The sequence below is a fragment of the Stegostoma tigrinum genome, unplaced genomic scaffold (genome assembly GCF_030684315.1).
Source record: "Stegostoma tigrinum isolate sSteTig4 unplaced genomic scaffold, sSteTig4.hap1 scaffold_67, whole genome shotgun sequence".
Classification (NCBI taxonomy): Eukaryota; Metazoa; Chordata; class Chondrichthyes; order Orectolobiformes; family Stegostomatidae; genus Stegostoma; species Stegostoma tigrinum.
In genome coordinates, this window is record NW_026728611.1 from 1,881,922 (window position 1) to 1,894,660 (window position 12,739).

The following is a 12,739-nucleotide window of genomic DNA, read 5'->3' on the forward strand; positions in this document are numbered from 1 at the left end:
TTCTTTGTACTGCTTAGCAGTAAGTCATACAACTGCACCAGAAACCTCTGATCCTTAGAATCTTTTTAACCAGTGTCTGAACATGTAGTCCATAACATGAGAATTGGCAAAAGTTGTAGACACACAGAACAAAGAAAATGTTGTGTGAGACTCAGAAAATAATGGAACATTTCTTATACTGTAGCTGAAAAGAATTGGTTTATTGAAACAGTTTTATTCACCATTTGACCGAGTGACTGGAGTCATACAGGCAAACATCACGAAATTAATTTTCAATGTTAAATCATGGAGCAAGTACTGAAAATGGATTGCAATGTGAATGAGAAGAATACATTGGAACCTTGGGATTTTCTAAAGCAATTACCTTTTACTTCCTTGGACTGTGTGGCGTCAGTGAAAAACCCATTCATCACCTTATAAAGCAGGATTTGAACACTGACTGTGGGAGGCCAAGTTAGCTCAGTTGTCAGAACATACGCTGCTTAAGTGCAGGGTTGTGAATATGAGCCCAACACTGGGCACCACCTGTTTAATTATTTAGTATTTCCCCTCTGCAAATTCCCTTCCTCCAGCTATTCATGATAGGCTAACTCTTTCATCCCATGAATCAGCTTAGCGAATCTCTTTTGCACTGCATTCAACACCAGCATATCCTTTCTTAAATAGGAGTACCAAAACTGTTAATAATATACCAGTATGGCTTCACCAACATCCAATACAGTTGTTACAAGATGTCCTTATCCTCAAACACCAACACCTCGCAATTAAGGCCAAAATTCCATTTACTTTCTTCATAACTTCAGCAGCAGTTTAGGACTTAAGACCCGTCCTTGTCCTTTTCTTACAAATCCTGAATCGAAAAGTTATAATAACTACCTGCAAAATGCCATCCCACTGAAACTTCAACCACTTGCTCGACTTTGTAACCTAAAGTTAAGTCCAGGACCTTTCCCTTCCTTGTTGGGACTTCTACTTAGTGGCTGAAAAAAATGCAGTCCTGGATGTATTTTAAAAATTCTGATAAATCCTTCACACTGTGATGACGACATTAATGTTGAGGAAGTTGAAAGCTCCTGCTACCACAATCCTGCTACTTTTACACTTTCTCAAAATTTGCCTCCTTATTTATTTGTGGAGTTTTCAAAGATGCCACCCCTCCTTATTGCTGTAATAGATTCCCTAAACAAAATAACAATATCTCCTCCTTTACCACCTCCACTGCCTTGCATGAAGGCCCTGTAACCTGGAATACTGAGCTGCTAACCATGTCCAAATGACAGCAATGCCTTTATGGCCCCATTAATTTGTATCCTTGAATCATCTGCCTTATTCATCTGACTCCAAGCATTAAATACCATTCACCCTTAAACTCCCTTATACCTTAAACTGGCCTGTGACAATGCCTTCCAGACTCTTGTCTCTCCTCTTTTTGGCCCTTATTATTATTTTGAACATTCTCTCTGGATTTCAGCCCACTGCTAAGTTATTTACAAGACCCTCAACAGTACTGGAAACGCACCCCCCACCCCCCACAAGGATGCAGGTCCCATTCTGGTTTAGGTGTAACCGCTGTGTGTAATTCTAGTCTTCCTGCTAAAGCAAGGGTGTTGTAAAACTTGAAAAGGTTCAGAAAAGAATTGTAATGGTTATTATTGTAATAGTGTACCATTAGTACATTAAGTTTCAAGCATTATGGGATGACCCTGTTCCCAATTGCTCATATGAAGTGTACTGACTGTCATTCTGAGTGAAAAATAAAAACCACACGTTCCTCGCGCATGTTGGAGGTGAGGATGGAGGAGTTAGGGGAGATGGAGAGCCTTTCAAAATAAACTAGTCTGCTTTTGAGATGAAGACTCAATGCACAGTAGTTTTAATAAAAAGTTGACTTATATTGTTTTTTTTCTCCCAACTAGGTAACCAGACATGTGGTGTTTTCAAACATCATGAGAAACATGCCCAGATAACATGACGTGGATACAGATAATAGGAGCAACAACAAAAATTCCTACAGATTCTTGGGAACTCATTGGTGGTTATCCACAGTGGCTCAGCGGTTAGCACTGCTGGCTCACAATGCCAGGGACCCAGATTTGATTCCACCCTTGGGCAACTCAGTGTGTGGAGTTGGCATGTTCTCCCTGTGGCTGCGTGGGTTTCCTCTGGGTGTTCTGGTTTCCTCCCATGTGTTGGTTAGGTGGATTGGCCAAGCTAAATTGCCCAGAGTGTTCAGGGATGTGTAGATTAGGTGGGTTACCAGGACATGTGTCTGAGTGGCATGCTCTGAGGTTTTCTGTGAATTCTTGGGCCAAACAGCCTGTTTCCATACTGTAGGAATACTCTGAATTCTATGAAAACCAGTCCTAATGAACTAGGAAATCCCTTTTCACAGTGTGCAGGTGCATTGTCTTTACCCAGTGTGAATGTGTTGATATACAGCAATAAAACATCATCATTTTCAAAACCTACCCTACAGTTACATAATTGTTATTAAGATTAATGTAAAAGGACTAATAAATTAGACACCATTTATTTCAATGCCAGAGGCCTAACAACGCAGGCAGATGAACTCAGGGCAAGGTTGGAAATATGGAACTGGGTTGTCATTGCAATTACAGAGACAAGGCTCAGGGATGGACAGGGCTGCCAGCTTAATGTTCTAAGATATAGATCCTATAGAAAGGATAGAAAGTCAAAAGCGGGAGGGGAAGCAAAGCAAGAGAGGAGTGAAAAGTGGCATTTTTGAGCAAGGGTAACATTATGGCTTTACTTAGGCAGGATATATCTGAGAACACATCCAGGGAAGTTATTTGGGTGGAACTGAAAATAAGAAAGGGATGATCACCTTATTGGCCTCCCAATAGTCAGCAGGAATCTGACAAACAATTTTGAAAGAAGATCTCAGTTATCTGTAAGAATAACAGGGTGGTTATGGAATGGATTTTAACTTTCCAAACACAGACTGGGAATTCCATGGTGTAAAAGGTTTGAATGGAGAGGAATTTGCTGAGAGTGTGCAGGAAAATGTTCTGATTCAGTATGTGATGTACCGACTAGAGAAAGTGCAAAACTTGACCTGCTCTTGGCAAATAAAGCAGGACAGGTGACTAGGGTATCAGCATGGGAGGGCTTTGGGGCCAGTGACCATAATTCTATTAGTTTTAAAATAGTGATGGAAAAGTGTAGACTGGGTCTGAAAGTTAAAGTTCTATATTGGAGGAAGGCCAATTTTAATGGTATTACACAAGAGCTTTCAAAAGTTGATTGGGGCAGATATTTGCAGGTAAAACGGAAAGGTTCAGAAGTGGGAAGCCTTCAAAAATTAAGATAACGAGAGCTCAGGGACAGTATATTCCTGTTTGGGTGAAGGACAAGGCTGGTGGGTGTAGGGAATTCTGGATGACTAGAGAAATCAAGGTTTTGGTCAAGAAAAAGGAAGGACATGTCAGGTATAGACAGCAGAGATTGTCATTATACTCTTATAAGGATTCACTCAATGTTATACTTAAGAGGGAAATTAGGACGGCAAAAAGGGGACATGAGGTAGCTTAGGCAAATAGCATTAAAAGGAAAATCCAGAAGGATTCTACAAATAGATTAAGAACAAAAGTATAACTAGGGAGAATAGGGCCCCTTAAAAAGCAGCAATGCCGCCTATGTGTGGATTTGCAAGAATTGGGGAATATAATAAAACAAGTACTATGCAAGTATATCACTATTTACTACAGAAAAGGATATGGAAGATACAGACTGTGGGGAAATAAATAGCAACATCTTGAAAATTAGCCACATTTCAGAGATAGTGATGCTGAACGGCTTAAAACGCATAAAAGTGGACAAATTCCTGGGACCTGATCAGGTGTATCCAAGAACTTGGAGGGAAGCTGGGCAAATGATTGCTGGGCCCCTTGCTGAGATATTTGTATCATCGATAGCCACAGGTGAGGGACCAGAAGTTGGCTAATATTATTCAAGAAAGGTGGTAAGGAAAAGCTAGTGAACTATAGGCCAGTGAGCCTGATATTAGTGGTGGGCAAGTCGTTGGAGGGAATCCTGAGGGATAGTACTTGAAATATTTGGAAAGGAAAGGACTGATTAGGGATAGTCAACATGGCTGTGTGTGTAGGAAATCATGTCTCACTAACTTGATTTTTTTTGAAGAAGGAACAAAGAGGATTGATTAGGGCAAAGCAGTGGATGTGTTCGAGATGGATGTCACTAAGGCGTTTGACAAGGTTCCTCATGGTAGACTGATTAGCAAGGTCAGATCACATGGAATACAGAGAGAACCAGTCATTTGGATACAGATCTGACTTGAAGGTAGAAGACAGAGTGCTGGTGGAGGGTTGCTTTGTAGACTGGAGGTGTGTGACCAGTGGTGTGCCGCAAGGATCAGAGCTGGGTCCACTCATTTCTGTCATTTATAAAGATGATTTGGATGTGAATGTAGGAGTTATAGTTACTAAGTACCAATCCTTGCAGCATACTGCAGGCCAAAGGCCTTTCCAAATGGCCAGCTCTCCCTGGATTCCATGTGATCTCACCTTGTTAATCAGGCTACCATGCGGAATTTTACTTACTGAAATCCATATCAAAAACATCCACCAGTCTGCCATCAATATTCTTTGTAACTTCTTCAAAAAAAAACTCAATCAAGTTAGTAAGACATAATTTCCTACGGACAAAGCCATGTTGACAATCCCCATTCAGTCCACGCTTTCCAAATACAAGTAAATCCTATCCCTCAGAATTGCCGCCAATAACTTACCCACAACCGATGTCAGGCTCACCAAAAGTTTATTGTTCCCTGGTTTTAGGTTACCACCTTTCTTAAACAATGGCACCACATTAGGCAACCTCCAGTCTAACAGCTCACCGATGACTGTCAATGGTGCAAATATCTGAGCAAGGGGCCCAATCACAAGCCGAGCTTCCCGCAAAGTTCGAGAGTACACCTGAAGAGGTCCTGGGGATTTATCCACTGTTATGCTCTGCAAGGCATCCAGCACCATCTCCTCTATAATATGGAACTTTTCAAGATACACATTCATTTCTAAGTTTTCTAGCTTTCATATCCCTTTCCACAGTAAATACTGATGTAAAATACTTGTTTTGCACCTCACCCATCTTGCGCATTCCCATACATAGGCAGTCTTACTGTGCTTTTAAGGGGCATAATAGTGTCAAAATTGGCCTTAGACCCATTTAAAACTTTAACTTTTAGACCAAGTCTATCCTTCTCCGTAACTATTTTAAAACTAATACAACTATGATCATAGGCCCCAAAATATTTCTCCCACTGACCCCTCAGTCACCTGCCCTACCTTATTTCCCAAGAGAAGATCAAGTTTTGAGCAGGGACGAATGACACACAAAACAGCCTAAAGATCAAAGTTCATTCCTTGATTTAAGAGCAAAATCCTTCAAATGTGGTTGTGGTGAACTTGCTGGTGTGTTAACAGTTGGGATGATTCAGTGAATCCCTTTCCACACATAGAACAAGTGAATGGTCTGTCCCCAGAGTGAACTCGCTGGTGTCTCAGCAGGTTGGTTGAGTGAGCAAATCCCTTCCCATACTCGGAACACGTGAACGGTTTCTCTCCAGTGTGAATTCGCTGATGTATCAGCAGGTGAACTGTCTGAGTGAATGCTTTTCCACACTCCCAACAGGTGAATGGTCTCTCTCCAGTATGAAGTCGCTGATGTGTCAGCAGGTTGGATGAGTGAGTAAATCCTTTCCCACACGCAGAACAGGTGAATGATTTCTCTCCGGTGTGAACTTGCTGGTGTCTCAGCAGGTTGGTTGATGAAACGAATCCTTTCCCACAAATAGAGCAGGTGAACAGTCTATCCCCATTGTGAATTAGCTGATGTATCAACAGGCTCGATGACAAAGCAAATTCTTTCCCACATACAGAGCAAGTGAATGGACTCTCTCCTGTGTGAATTTGCTGGTGTTTCAGCAAGTGAGATGTCTGCGCAAATCCTTTCCCACACACAGAGCAGGCAAACGGTCTCTCCCCACTGTGAACTCGCTGGTGTTTCAGCAAGTTGTTTGACTGAGTGAATCCCAGCCGACAATCAGAGCAAATGAATGGTTTCTCCCCAGTGTGACTGCGTTGGTGCATTTCCAGCTGGGATGGGTAAATAAATCCCTTCCAACAATCCCCACATTTCCACAGTCTCTCCCCAGTGTGACTGCGCTGGTGTTTGGACATTTCAGATGAATCTTCACAGACTCCACGCATTTCCCCCTGGTGTGAACAGTGCTTCTTCCTTCAATGTTCAAAATCCTGAGATAATTAGGTTATGACAAACAGATTGAGTGTCAGATCTGGATGTGGTTTTGTTTGATTTCTCTGAATGCAATCCAAATTTCAAACTGAAAAAAATGTAAAGTAGAGAGAGAGAAACCAGAAGAACACACACAAAGATTGTGAAACTCAGAAATTAATCTGGTCAATTGTGGATCCAACACTGAGGGGCACTGCTGGATTGTCAGTAAAACTGAACTGATTCATTAAATGTCCTTCAGGGAAGTCAGCGTTTGCCCAAAACTACAAAAAGAGATAGAGTTTGGGCAGACATGCAGGACAGGCATTTTATACATCTGAAAATGAATTCAATTCCTGTTTTCTCCCCATACCCTCTGATCCTTCTGAAGGACTAAGATGCAGCAAAATACCCGAAATCTGAAATAAAAACAGAAAAAGATGGAGATACACAGCAGATCTGGCAGCATCTGAAATGGTGATAGATGCAGGAACCATTGCAATCTTGAAGAAGCGTTGAGATGATCATCCATTGCACCATAATATAGGTTACACACCGAGTGCCAGAAAATGGGCCTAGTTTAAACAGGTGCTTGATGGCCAGCACCGATACAATGGGGACAGTGTGTTCAACAATGTTACCGGAGTGTCTGACCCCATTTAGTTCCGTGTTTCTCTCCTATTCTCTTTTAGGAAACAGGCAGCAGCAAGTAGTGAAGAATGCAAATGATATTTTGCCCTTCATTGTGACAGGATTCGAGTAAAGGAAGAGGGATGTCTTTCTATAAGGGCCTTGGTGAGACCACACCTGGAGTAGTGTGCACCTTTGTTCTCCCTTCCAAAGGAGGGATGCCGTGGCTACTGAATGATTGTAAAGAAGGTTCACCAGACCAATTCCTGGGATCTCAGGGTTGATGTATGAAAAGAGATTTGATCTTGATTAATCCTTCTTTCTTTTAATCTTTCAGCCACTGACAACATCATGAACTAATTTCACATCCCATTTGCTGATTTGAGTCTTTTACTGCTAAAGCTATACTTTGGTTCCCATTCCCCTGTCATACGAGTTTAAATCCTCACCAGTGGAACGAGCAAAAGCATCAACAAGAATATCTGAGATAATGGGAACTGCAGATGTTGGAGAATCCAAGACAACAAAATGTGAGGCTGGATGAACACAGCAGGCCCAGCAGCATCTCAGGAGCACAAAAGCTGACGCTTCGGGCCTAGACCCTTCATCACCCTTGTGCATGTCCTACCTTACCCAGAAACAAACAAACAGTCTCAAAAGGTTTAGATTCCTGAGACATCAAGTTATATCTCCAGCCAAGCAGTCATCTCATCTGTCCTCTTATTCCCGCCTTTACTAGCACGTGCATTGTAGCAGCTCACACTGTTACGGGATTAGATCACGAAAGGTCCTGTGGGGGTATAAAAGAGTCCTGTTGAGAAGGAACATTAGGGAATTTACTTGGGTTTCTGTACACAGGCAGTTCAAAACACAAGCAGTTTAATAAGAGGCAGTTTTTAAAGACCTGGTTCAGCCACAATCACAAGTTTGTTACTTAATAAAAAGTAGAAGCAAAAGTCTGATCCTACAGCATTCTGAACTGTTCATGTAATTGTAATCAGAAATGCAAACAACCAATTAACGTGAAAGGGTTAGCTGAATTCCTTGAGTAAATGTTTGTCAGCAATAAAAGCAGCTCACTGCATCATTATGGAAGGCAAAGCAATAAATGGTGTTGAACACAACCTCGAAAAGACCAACAACATAGGAAGGGACAAAGGAAGGTTATAAAGAGAGAAGTCAGGGCTGCAGAGAGATAAAACAATTGAAATGTAGATACGGATAATTTGAATAAATTCTTACATCCAAAGATCAACGGAAGAGTGACAAATATAGATTACAAAATCCAAAGTGAAGATATGGTTAGTGCCCTAGTTATTTGAGAAATCTAAACAAATTTTGTTTAATGGCTTGGTAAAGATCTAAAGTGACTGAATTTGACCCTGGGTGGAATTGGAATAGATGCTGTTTATTAAAACAAGAAAGTAATAATGCAAAGTGCTTAGAGTAGAAAATGAATCTTCAATTTAAAAATCATTTGCAGCACGCAAATCGTTGGGGTTGTAAACTGCAGCAGCAAGTCAGAAACACTGTTTATTTGATCTTTTAAGCTGAAGTGAGAGAGGGATTTTCCACAATTTGTCAACTGTATTACAAAATTGTAGTTACTTTATATCAGAGTTGAGTTTAAAAGGCTTTAATCACAATTCCTAACAATCCACACTACAGTTAGTAGAGAATTTGGAAAAGTTCTTACTGGTAAGCTACTATTTTGTTTTTTTGGCAAAAAACATGGCGCAGCTGGCAAATGTCTGAGGAATCTAACTGTCAAAAGCAATGTAAGGTTCCCAAAGACAGATAAAGTAGTTTTCTAGCTAACCTCAGGGGATTATAGGAGGGTTTAGGACTGAACATCGTCCACGATTGTTTGCTTACTGGATTGGATCTCTTGATTTGGGGTGTGTGGCTAACAATGACAACAATATTGCACGTAAATAACATCTAGCGAAAGGAATAAAAATATGACGATCAGTCAGGGAAAGTTTGAGTGTCATTGCCCACTCTTCAAATCTGAGCTGTATTTAAGAGTGGAATTAGGCCTCACGTGAAAGCCAGGTTTGGAGTGGACTCTGGCCTCTCCCACACATGCGGTAACAGAGCTCTGAATAAAGGTCGCTTGTACAACTGAACACAACACAAAACTCCTCCCTACAACAAAGTGGCACTGGGTGTAAGCTTGACAATACTACATTTGAGATCTCGTACTTTAGTGTATCTCTTATCTTCCTATCTTCAGCTTTCAGGTCCTCCTATGTCACTGGTACAATCGGATGTTCACCCTCCCACTCCAGAATGTCCTGAAGCTGCTCCATGTCATCGCTGATCCTGGCACCAGGGAGGCAACATACCATCCTGGATTCATGTCTCTCTCTACCCCTTACTATTGAATCCCCTGTCTCTACAGTCATATTTATCGTTTCCCTCCCCTTCTATGCAGCGGAGTCACTCCGAGTGCCATGAACTTGACTGATGCTGCTTCCCGAGTGGCCACCCCACCACCACCAAACCCCCCCCCCCCCCCCCGCCCCGAGCAGTACCCAAAACAGTATATCTATTTGAGGAGGATGACCACGAGGGACTGCAGCACTTTCTTTCTGAGCCTTTTACTTGTCTGATGGTCACCCATTCCCTTGCTGTCTGTGTCATCATCACCTGCTGCGTGACCAATCTGTTGAGAATGCGACCACAACCTTCTCAGTGTCATGAATGCTCCAAACTGACTGCACCCACAGCTCCAGCTCTGAAAAGCAGTTAACCAGGAGCTGCAGATGGACACACTTCCTGCACAAATAGCCAACAGGAACACTGATAATATCCCGGAGTTTAATGCGGAAAAATGTGAGGTGGTTCACTTTGGAAGGAGTAACAGGAATACAGAGTACTGAGCTCATGGTAAGATTCTTGGTAGTGTGGATGAGCAAAGAAATCTCGGGGTCCATGTACATAGATCCCTGAAAGTTTCCACCCAGGTTGACAGGGTTGTTAAGAAGGCATACGGTGTGTGAGGTTTTATTGGTAGAGGGATTGAGTTTCAGAGCCAAGGAGTCATGTTGCAGCTGTACGCAACACTGGTGCGGCCACACTTGGAGTTCTGGTCGCCGCGTTATAGGAAGGATGTGGAAGCACTGGAAAGGGTGCACAGGAGATTTACCTGGATGTTCCCTGGTATTGAGGGAACATCTTATGAGGAAAGGTTGAGGGATTCGAGGCTGTTTTCATTAGAAGAAGGTTAAGAGGTGACCTAATAGAGACATACAAGATGATGAGGATTAGATAGGGTGGACACAGATCCTTTTTCCCTCGTAGGGAAATGGCTAGCACGAGGGGACATAGCTTTAAATTTAGGGGTGTTAGATATAGGACAGATGTCAGAGGTAGGTTCTTTACTCAGAGTAGTAAGGGAATGGAACGCTTTGCCTGCAACAGCAGTAGACACGCCAAGTTTAAGGGCATTTAAGTGCTCATTGGATAAACATATGGATGGTAATGGATTAGTGTGGGTTAGCTGGGCTTCAGTTTGGTTTCACAGATCGACACAACATCAAGGGTCTATGTTCTATTGTGCAAGAGGAGCACACCACAAATCTGAGGTTTTCTGTTGTGACTTTTCTCCAGATTCAGCAGGTTTCTGCCTGAAAGAGAATTTAATTAAGATAGGTCCTCCCCCTTCATTTCAAACATTACTATTATAAATTAAATGTCCCTAACTTTATTTAAGCTAATATATACTTTAAAAACTGTAAGAAAATTCTTTACAGTATCAATTATCAATTGGCTGTTTCGGTTAGGACTGAGAGACTTTCTGAACTGCCCAAACTGAGACTGAGCATCACACTCAATCTTTCAGCTTCACTTTCTTTCTGTTTCACCCAACTCCAAAGCACTCTCATTTAGCCAAGCAGCACTCACAGTGCAGCCTTTTCATTTTCATTGTCTGCTCACACCCACTGTGATCTCAGCCTACCATACTGTTTCAATTCAGCTCAATGGGAGCTCAGGGAACAGCATCTTCACGTTAAATGCAATAATTTATAACCCTCAGGGCTCAACACAGACTTCAGCAGTTTCAGGATCAATAGAGTTGTCAGGATCTGGAAGATTCCACCTGAAGGGGTACTGGAATTTGTGCCCATAAGGAATTTTAAAAGGAAGTTTGCAGATATTCAAAAATGAAGAATTTATAATTAAAATCATGAAGTGGGCAATTGGGACTAAATATGACAGTTCTTTCAAAGAGACGAGATGCTGTTTGGACAAATCTACCCCTCTCAGGCCAATATCTCCTTTCTCAGCTGCAGGGTATAGAACTGAACACTTATCCCAGGGCCGATCAACCCAAAATTTTAATTTTCTGCTTTCAAGTTACAAACTTACCGGAGTATTCTCCCACGGATAGAATGGTTAAACCTCTTCCCTTTCCCAGTTAAGTGTCAATGATACTCAGATCCTGATCACTCTGCTTAATGGAGAACATGCTTTGTTGATCCTGGTCTGCAAATTATTCTCAAATAATATCCTGTAAAACAAATCCACAAGATACAAATAACTGTCAGCCCTGGATAGAAATCCAGAAAGCACAGCAAGATTGTCTGGAAAAGGCAAACATTTCTCTTGGTTTCTGTTAGCTATGTATAAATCCTCCTCTTCAAATCACCCTGCTCCCCGACACAGAAAGATGCAGAGGTAAAATACACCCACCATGAGAGGCTGAGGAAGTCAGATATTAATAAATTTGACCAGGGAGCACAAGGGGACTCAGAGCACTATCAGTGATTTGATCCCAATCATACGAACACTGGACAAACGGATATGCTTTAATAGATCATAATATTTAAAGCAGGACTTCAGACAGTGAGAGTGCAACAGGTAACATGAAGTTCTAAGGAAGGGTTAGCGGATCCGAAACGTTATTTTTTTTCTTTCACAAATGCTACCAAAACCTACTAAGCTTTTCCAGCAACTTTGTTTTTGAACATAAAAGCTCTGAACGCGTTTTCGGCATTTCTCCTCCACTAAGTATCTAACGTGTAACTGCAGCAATTATACTGCCTGAAGCCAGCGTCAAAAGTCCTTCCCAGGAAATACACGCCGTGTCTCACAGTCTGGGAAAGAAGTCCAGAAAAACAATAACAAACATTTCTCTTGTATAAATCCTCCCCTCCCAAGCAAGAAAGGCTGTGCTTGTGTTCCGCTGCAGGTTGCCACCTATAAATATGGCGATCCGGCATGAGTCCCGAAGATCATTGCCCCTAATAAAGATGGTGGCAATCACCTCTGCCTATCGCAGCCTCAGGTCCGCAGCAGTTTTTCCGTTTGCTGCAAAACACGGGGCCGGCATGTTAAAATTTGTTTTCTGACATGCATCAAACGCTATTAAATCCTCTCAGTCAATACCGAAACAATTTCGCTCTCGTTTTTTGCAGCTTTCCTTTCTATATCGTGTACTGCCCCTTCGGAAAGAAGATAACCTTCGGTCGCAGAATATTGCGCACCCGGACAAAGACGATCACGTGACTTTCACACTGACAAACATCTCACTCGCTCTGATTGGTTGGAGGGTAGGCCGTTTCCATTGGGTCCTCCAGCCCCGCCCCGTGCTCCGATTGAACCAAAGCTGACATCGCTCACAGAGAGACAGCAATAGCTGCAGGTGCTGGAGTCATAGATGACACAGTGTGGAGCTGGAGGAACACAGCGAGCCAGGCACCATCAGAGGAGCAGGAAAGTTGATGGTTCAGGACCCTTCTTCAGAAATGGGGCGGAGGGGACGGGAACTGAGACATAAACAGAGTGGGGGCTGGGGAAGGTAGGTGGGAAGGTGATAGGTGAGTGCAGG

General features: G+C 42.3%; 1 long non-coding RNA gene across 1 annotated transcript; it reads right to left on the minus strand.

Annotated features, from left to right (window-relative positions):
- Positions 1-162: 162 nt before the first annotated feature.
- LOC125450245 (uncharacterized) lies at positions 163-12,410 on the minus strand. The gene is made up of 3 exons (XR_007247062.2): positions 12,176-12,410; positions 11,278-11,419; positions 163-7,693 (listed from the first exon to the last, which is right to left on the minus strand). It is a non-coding gene; the product is annotated as an uncharacterized LOC125450245 (long non-coding RNA).
- Between the last annotated feature and the right edge of the window lie 329 nt (positions 12,411-12,739).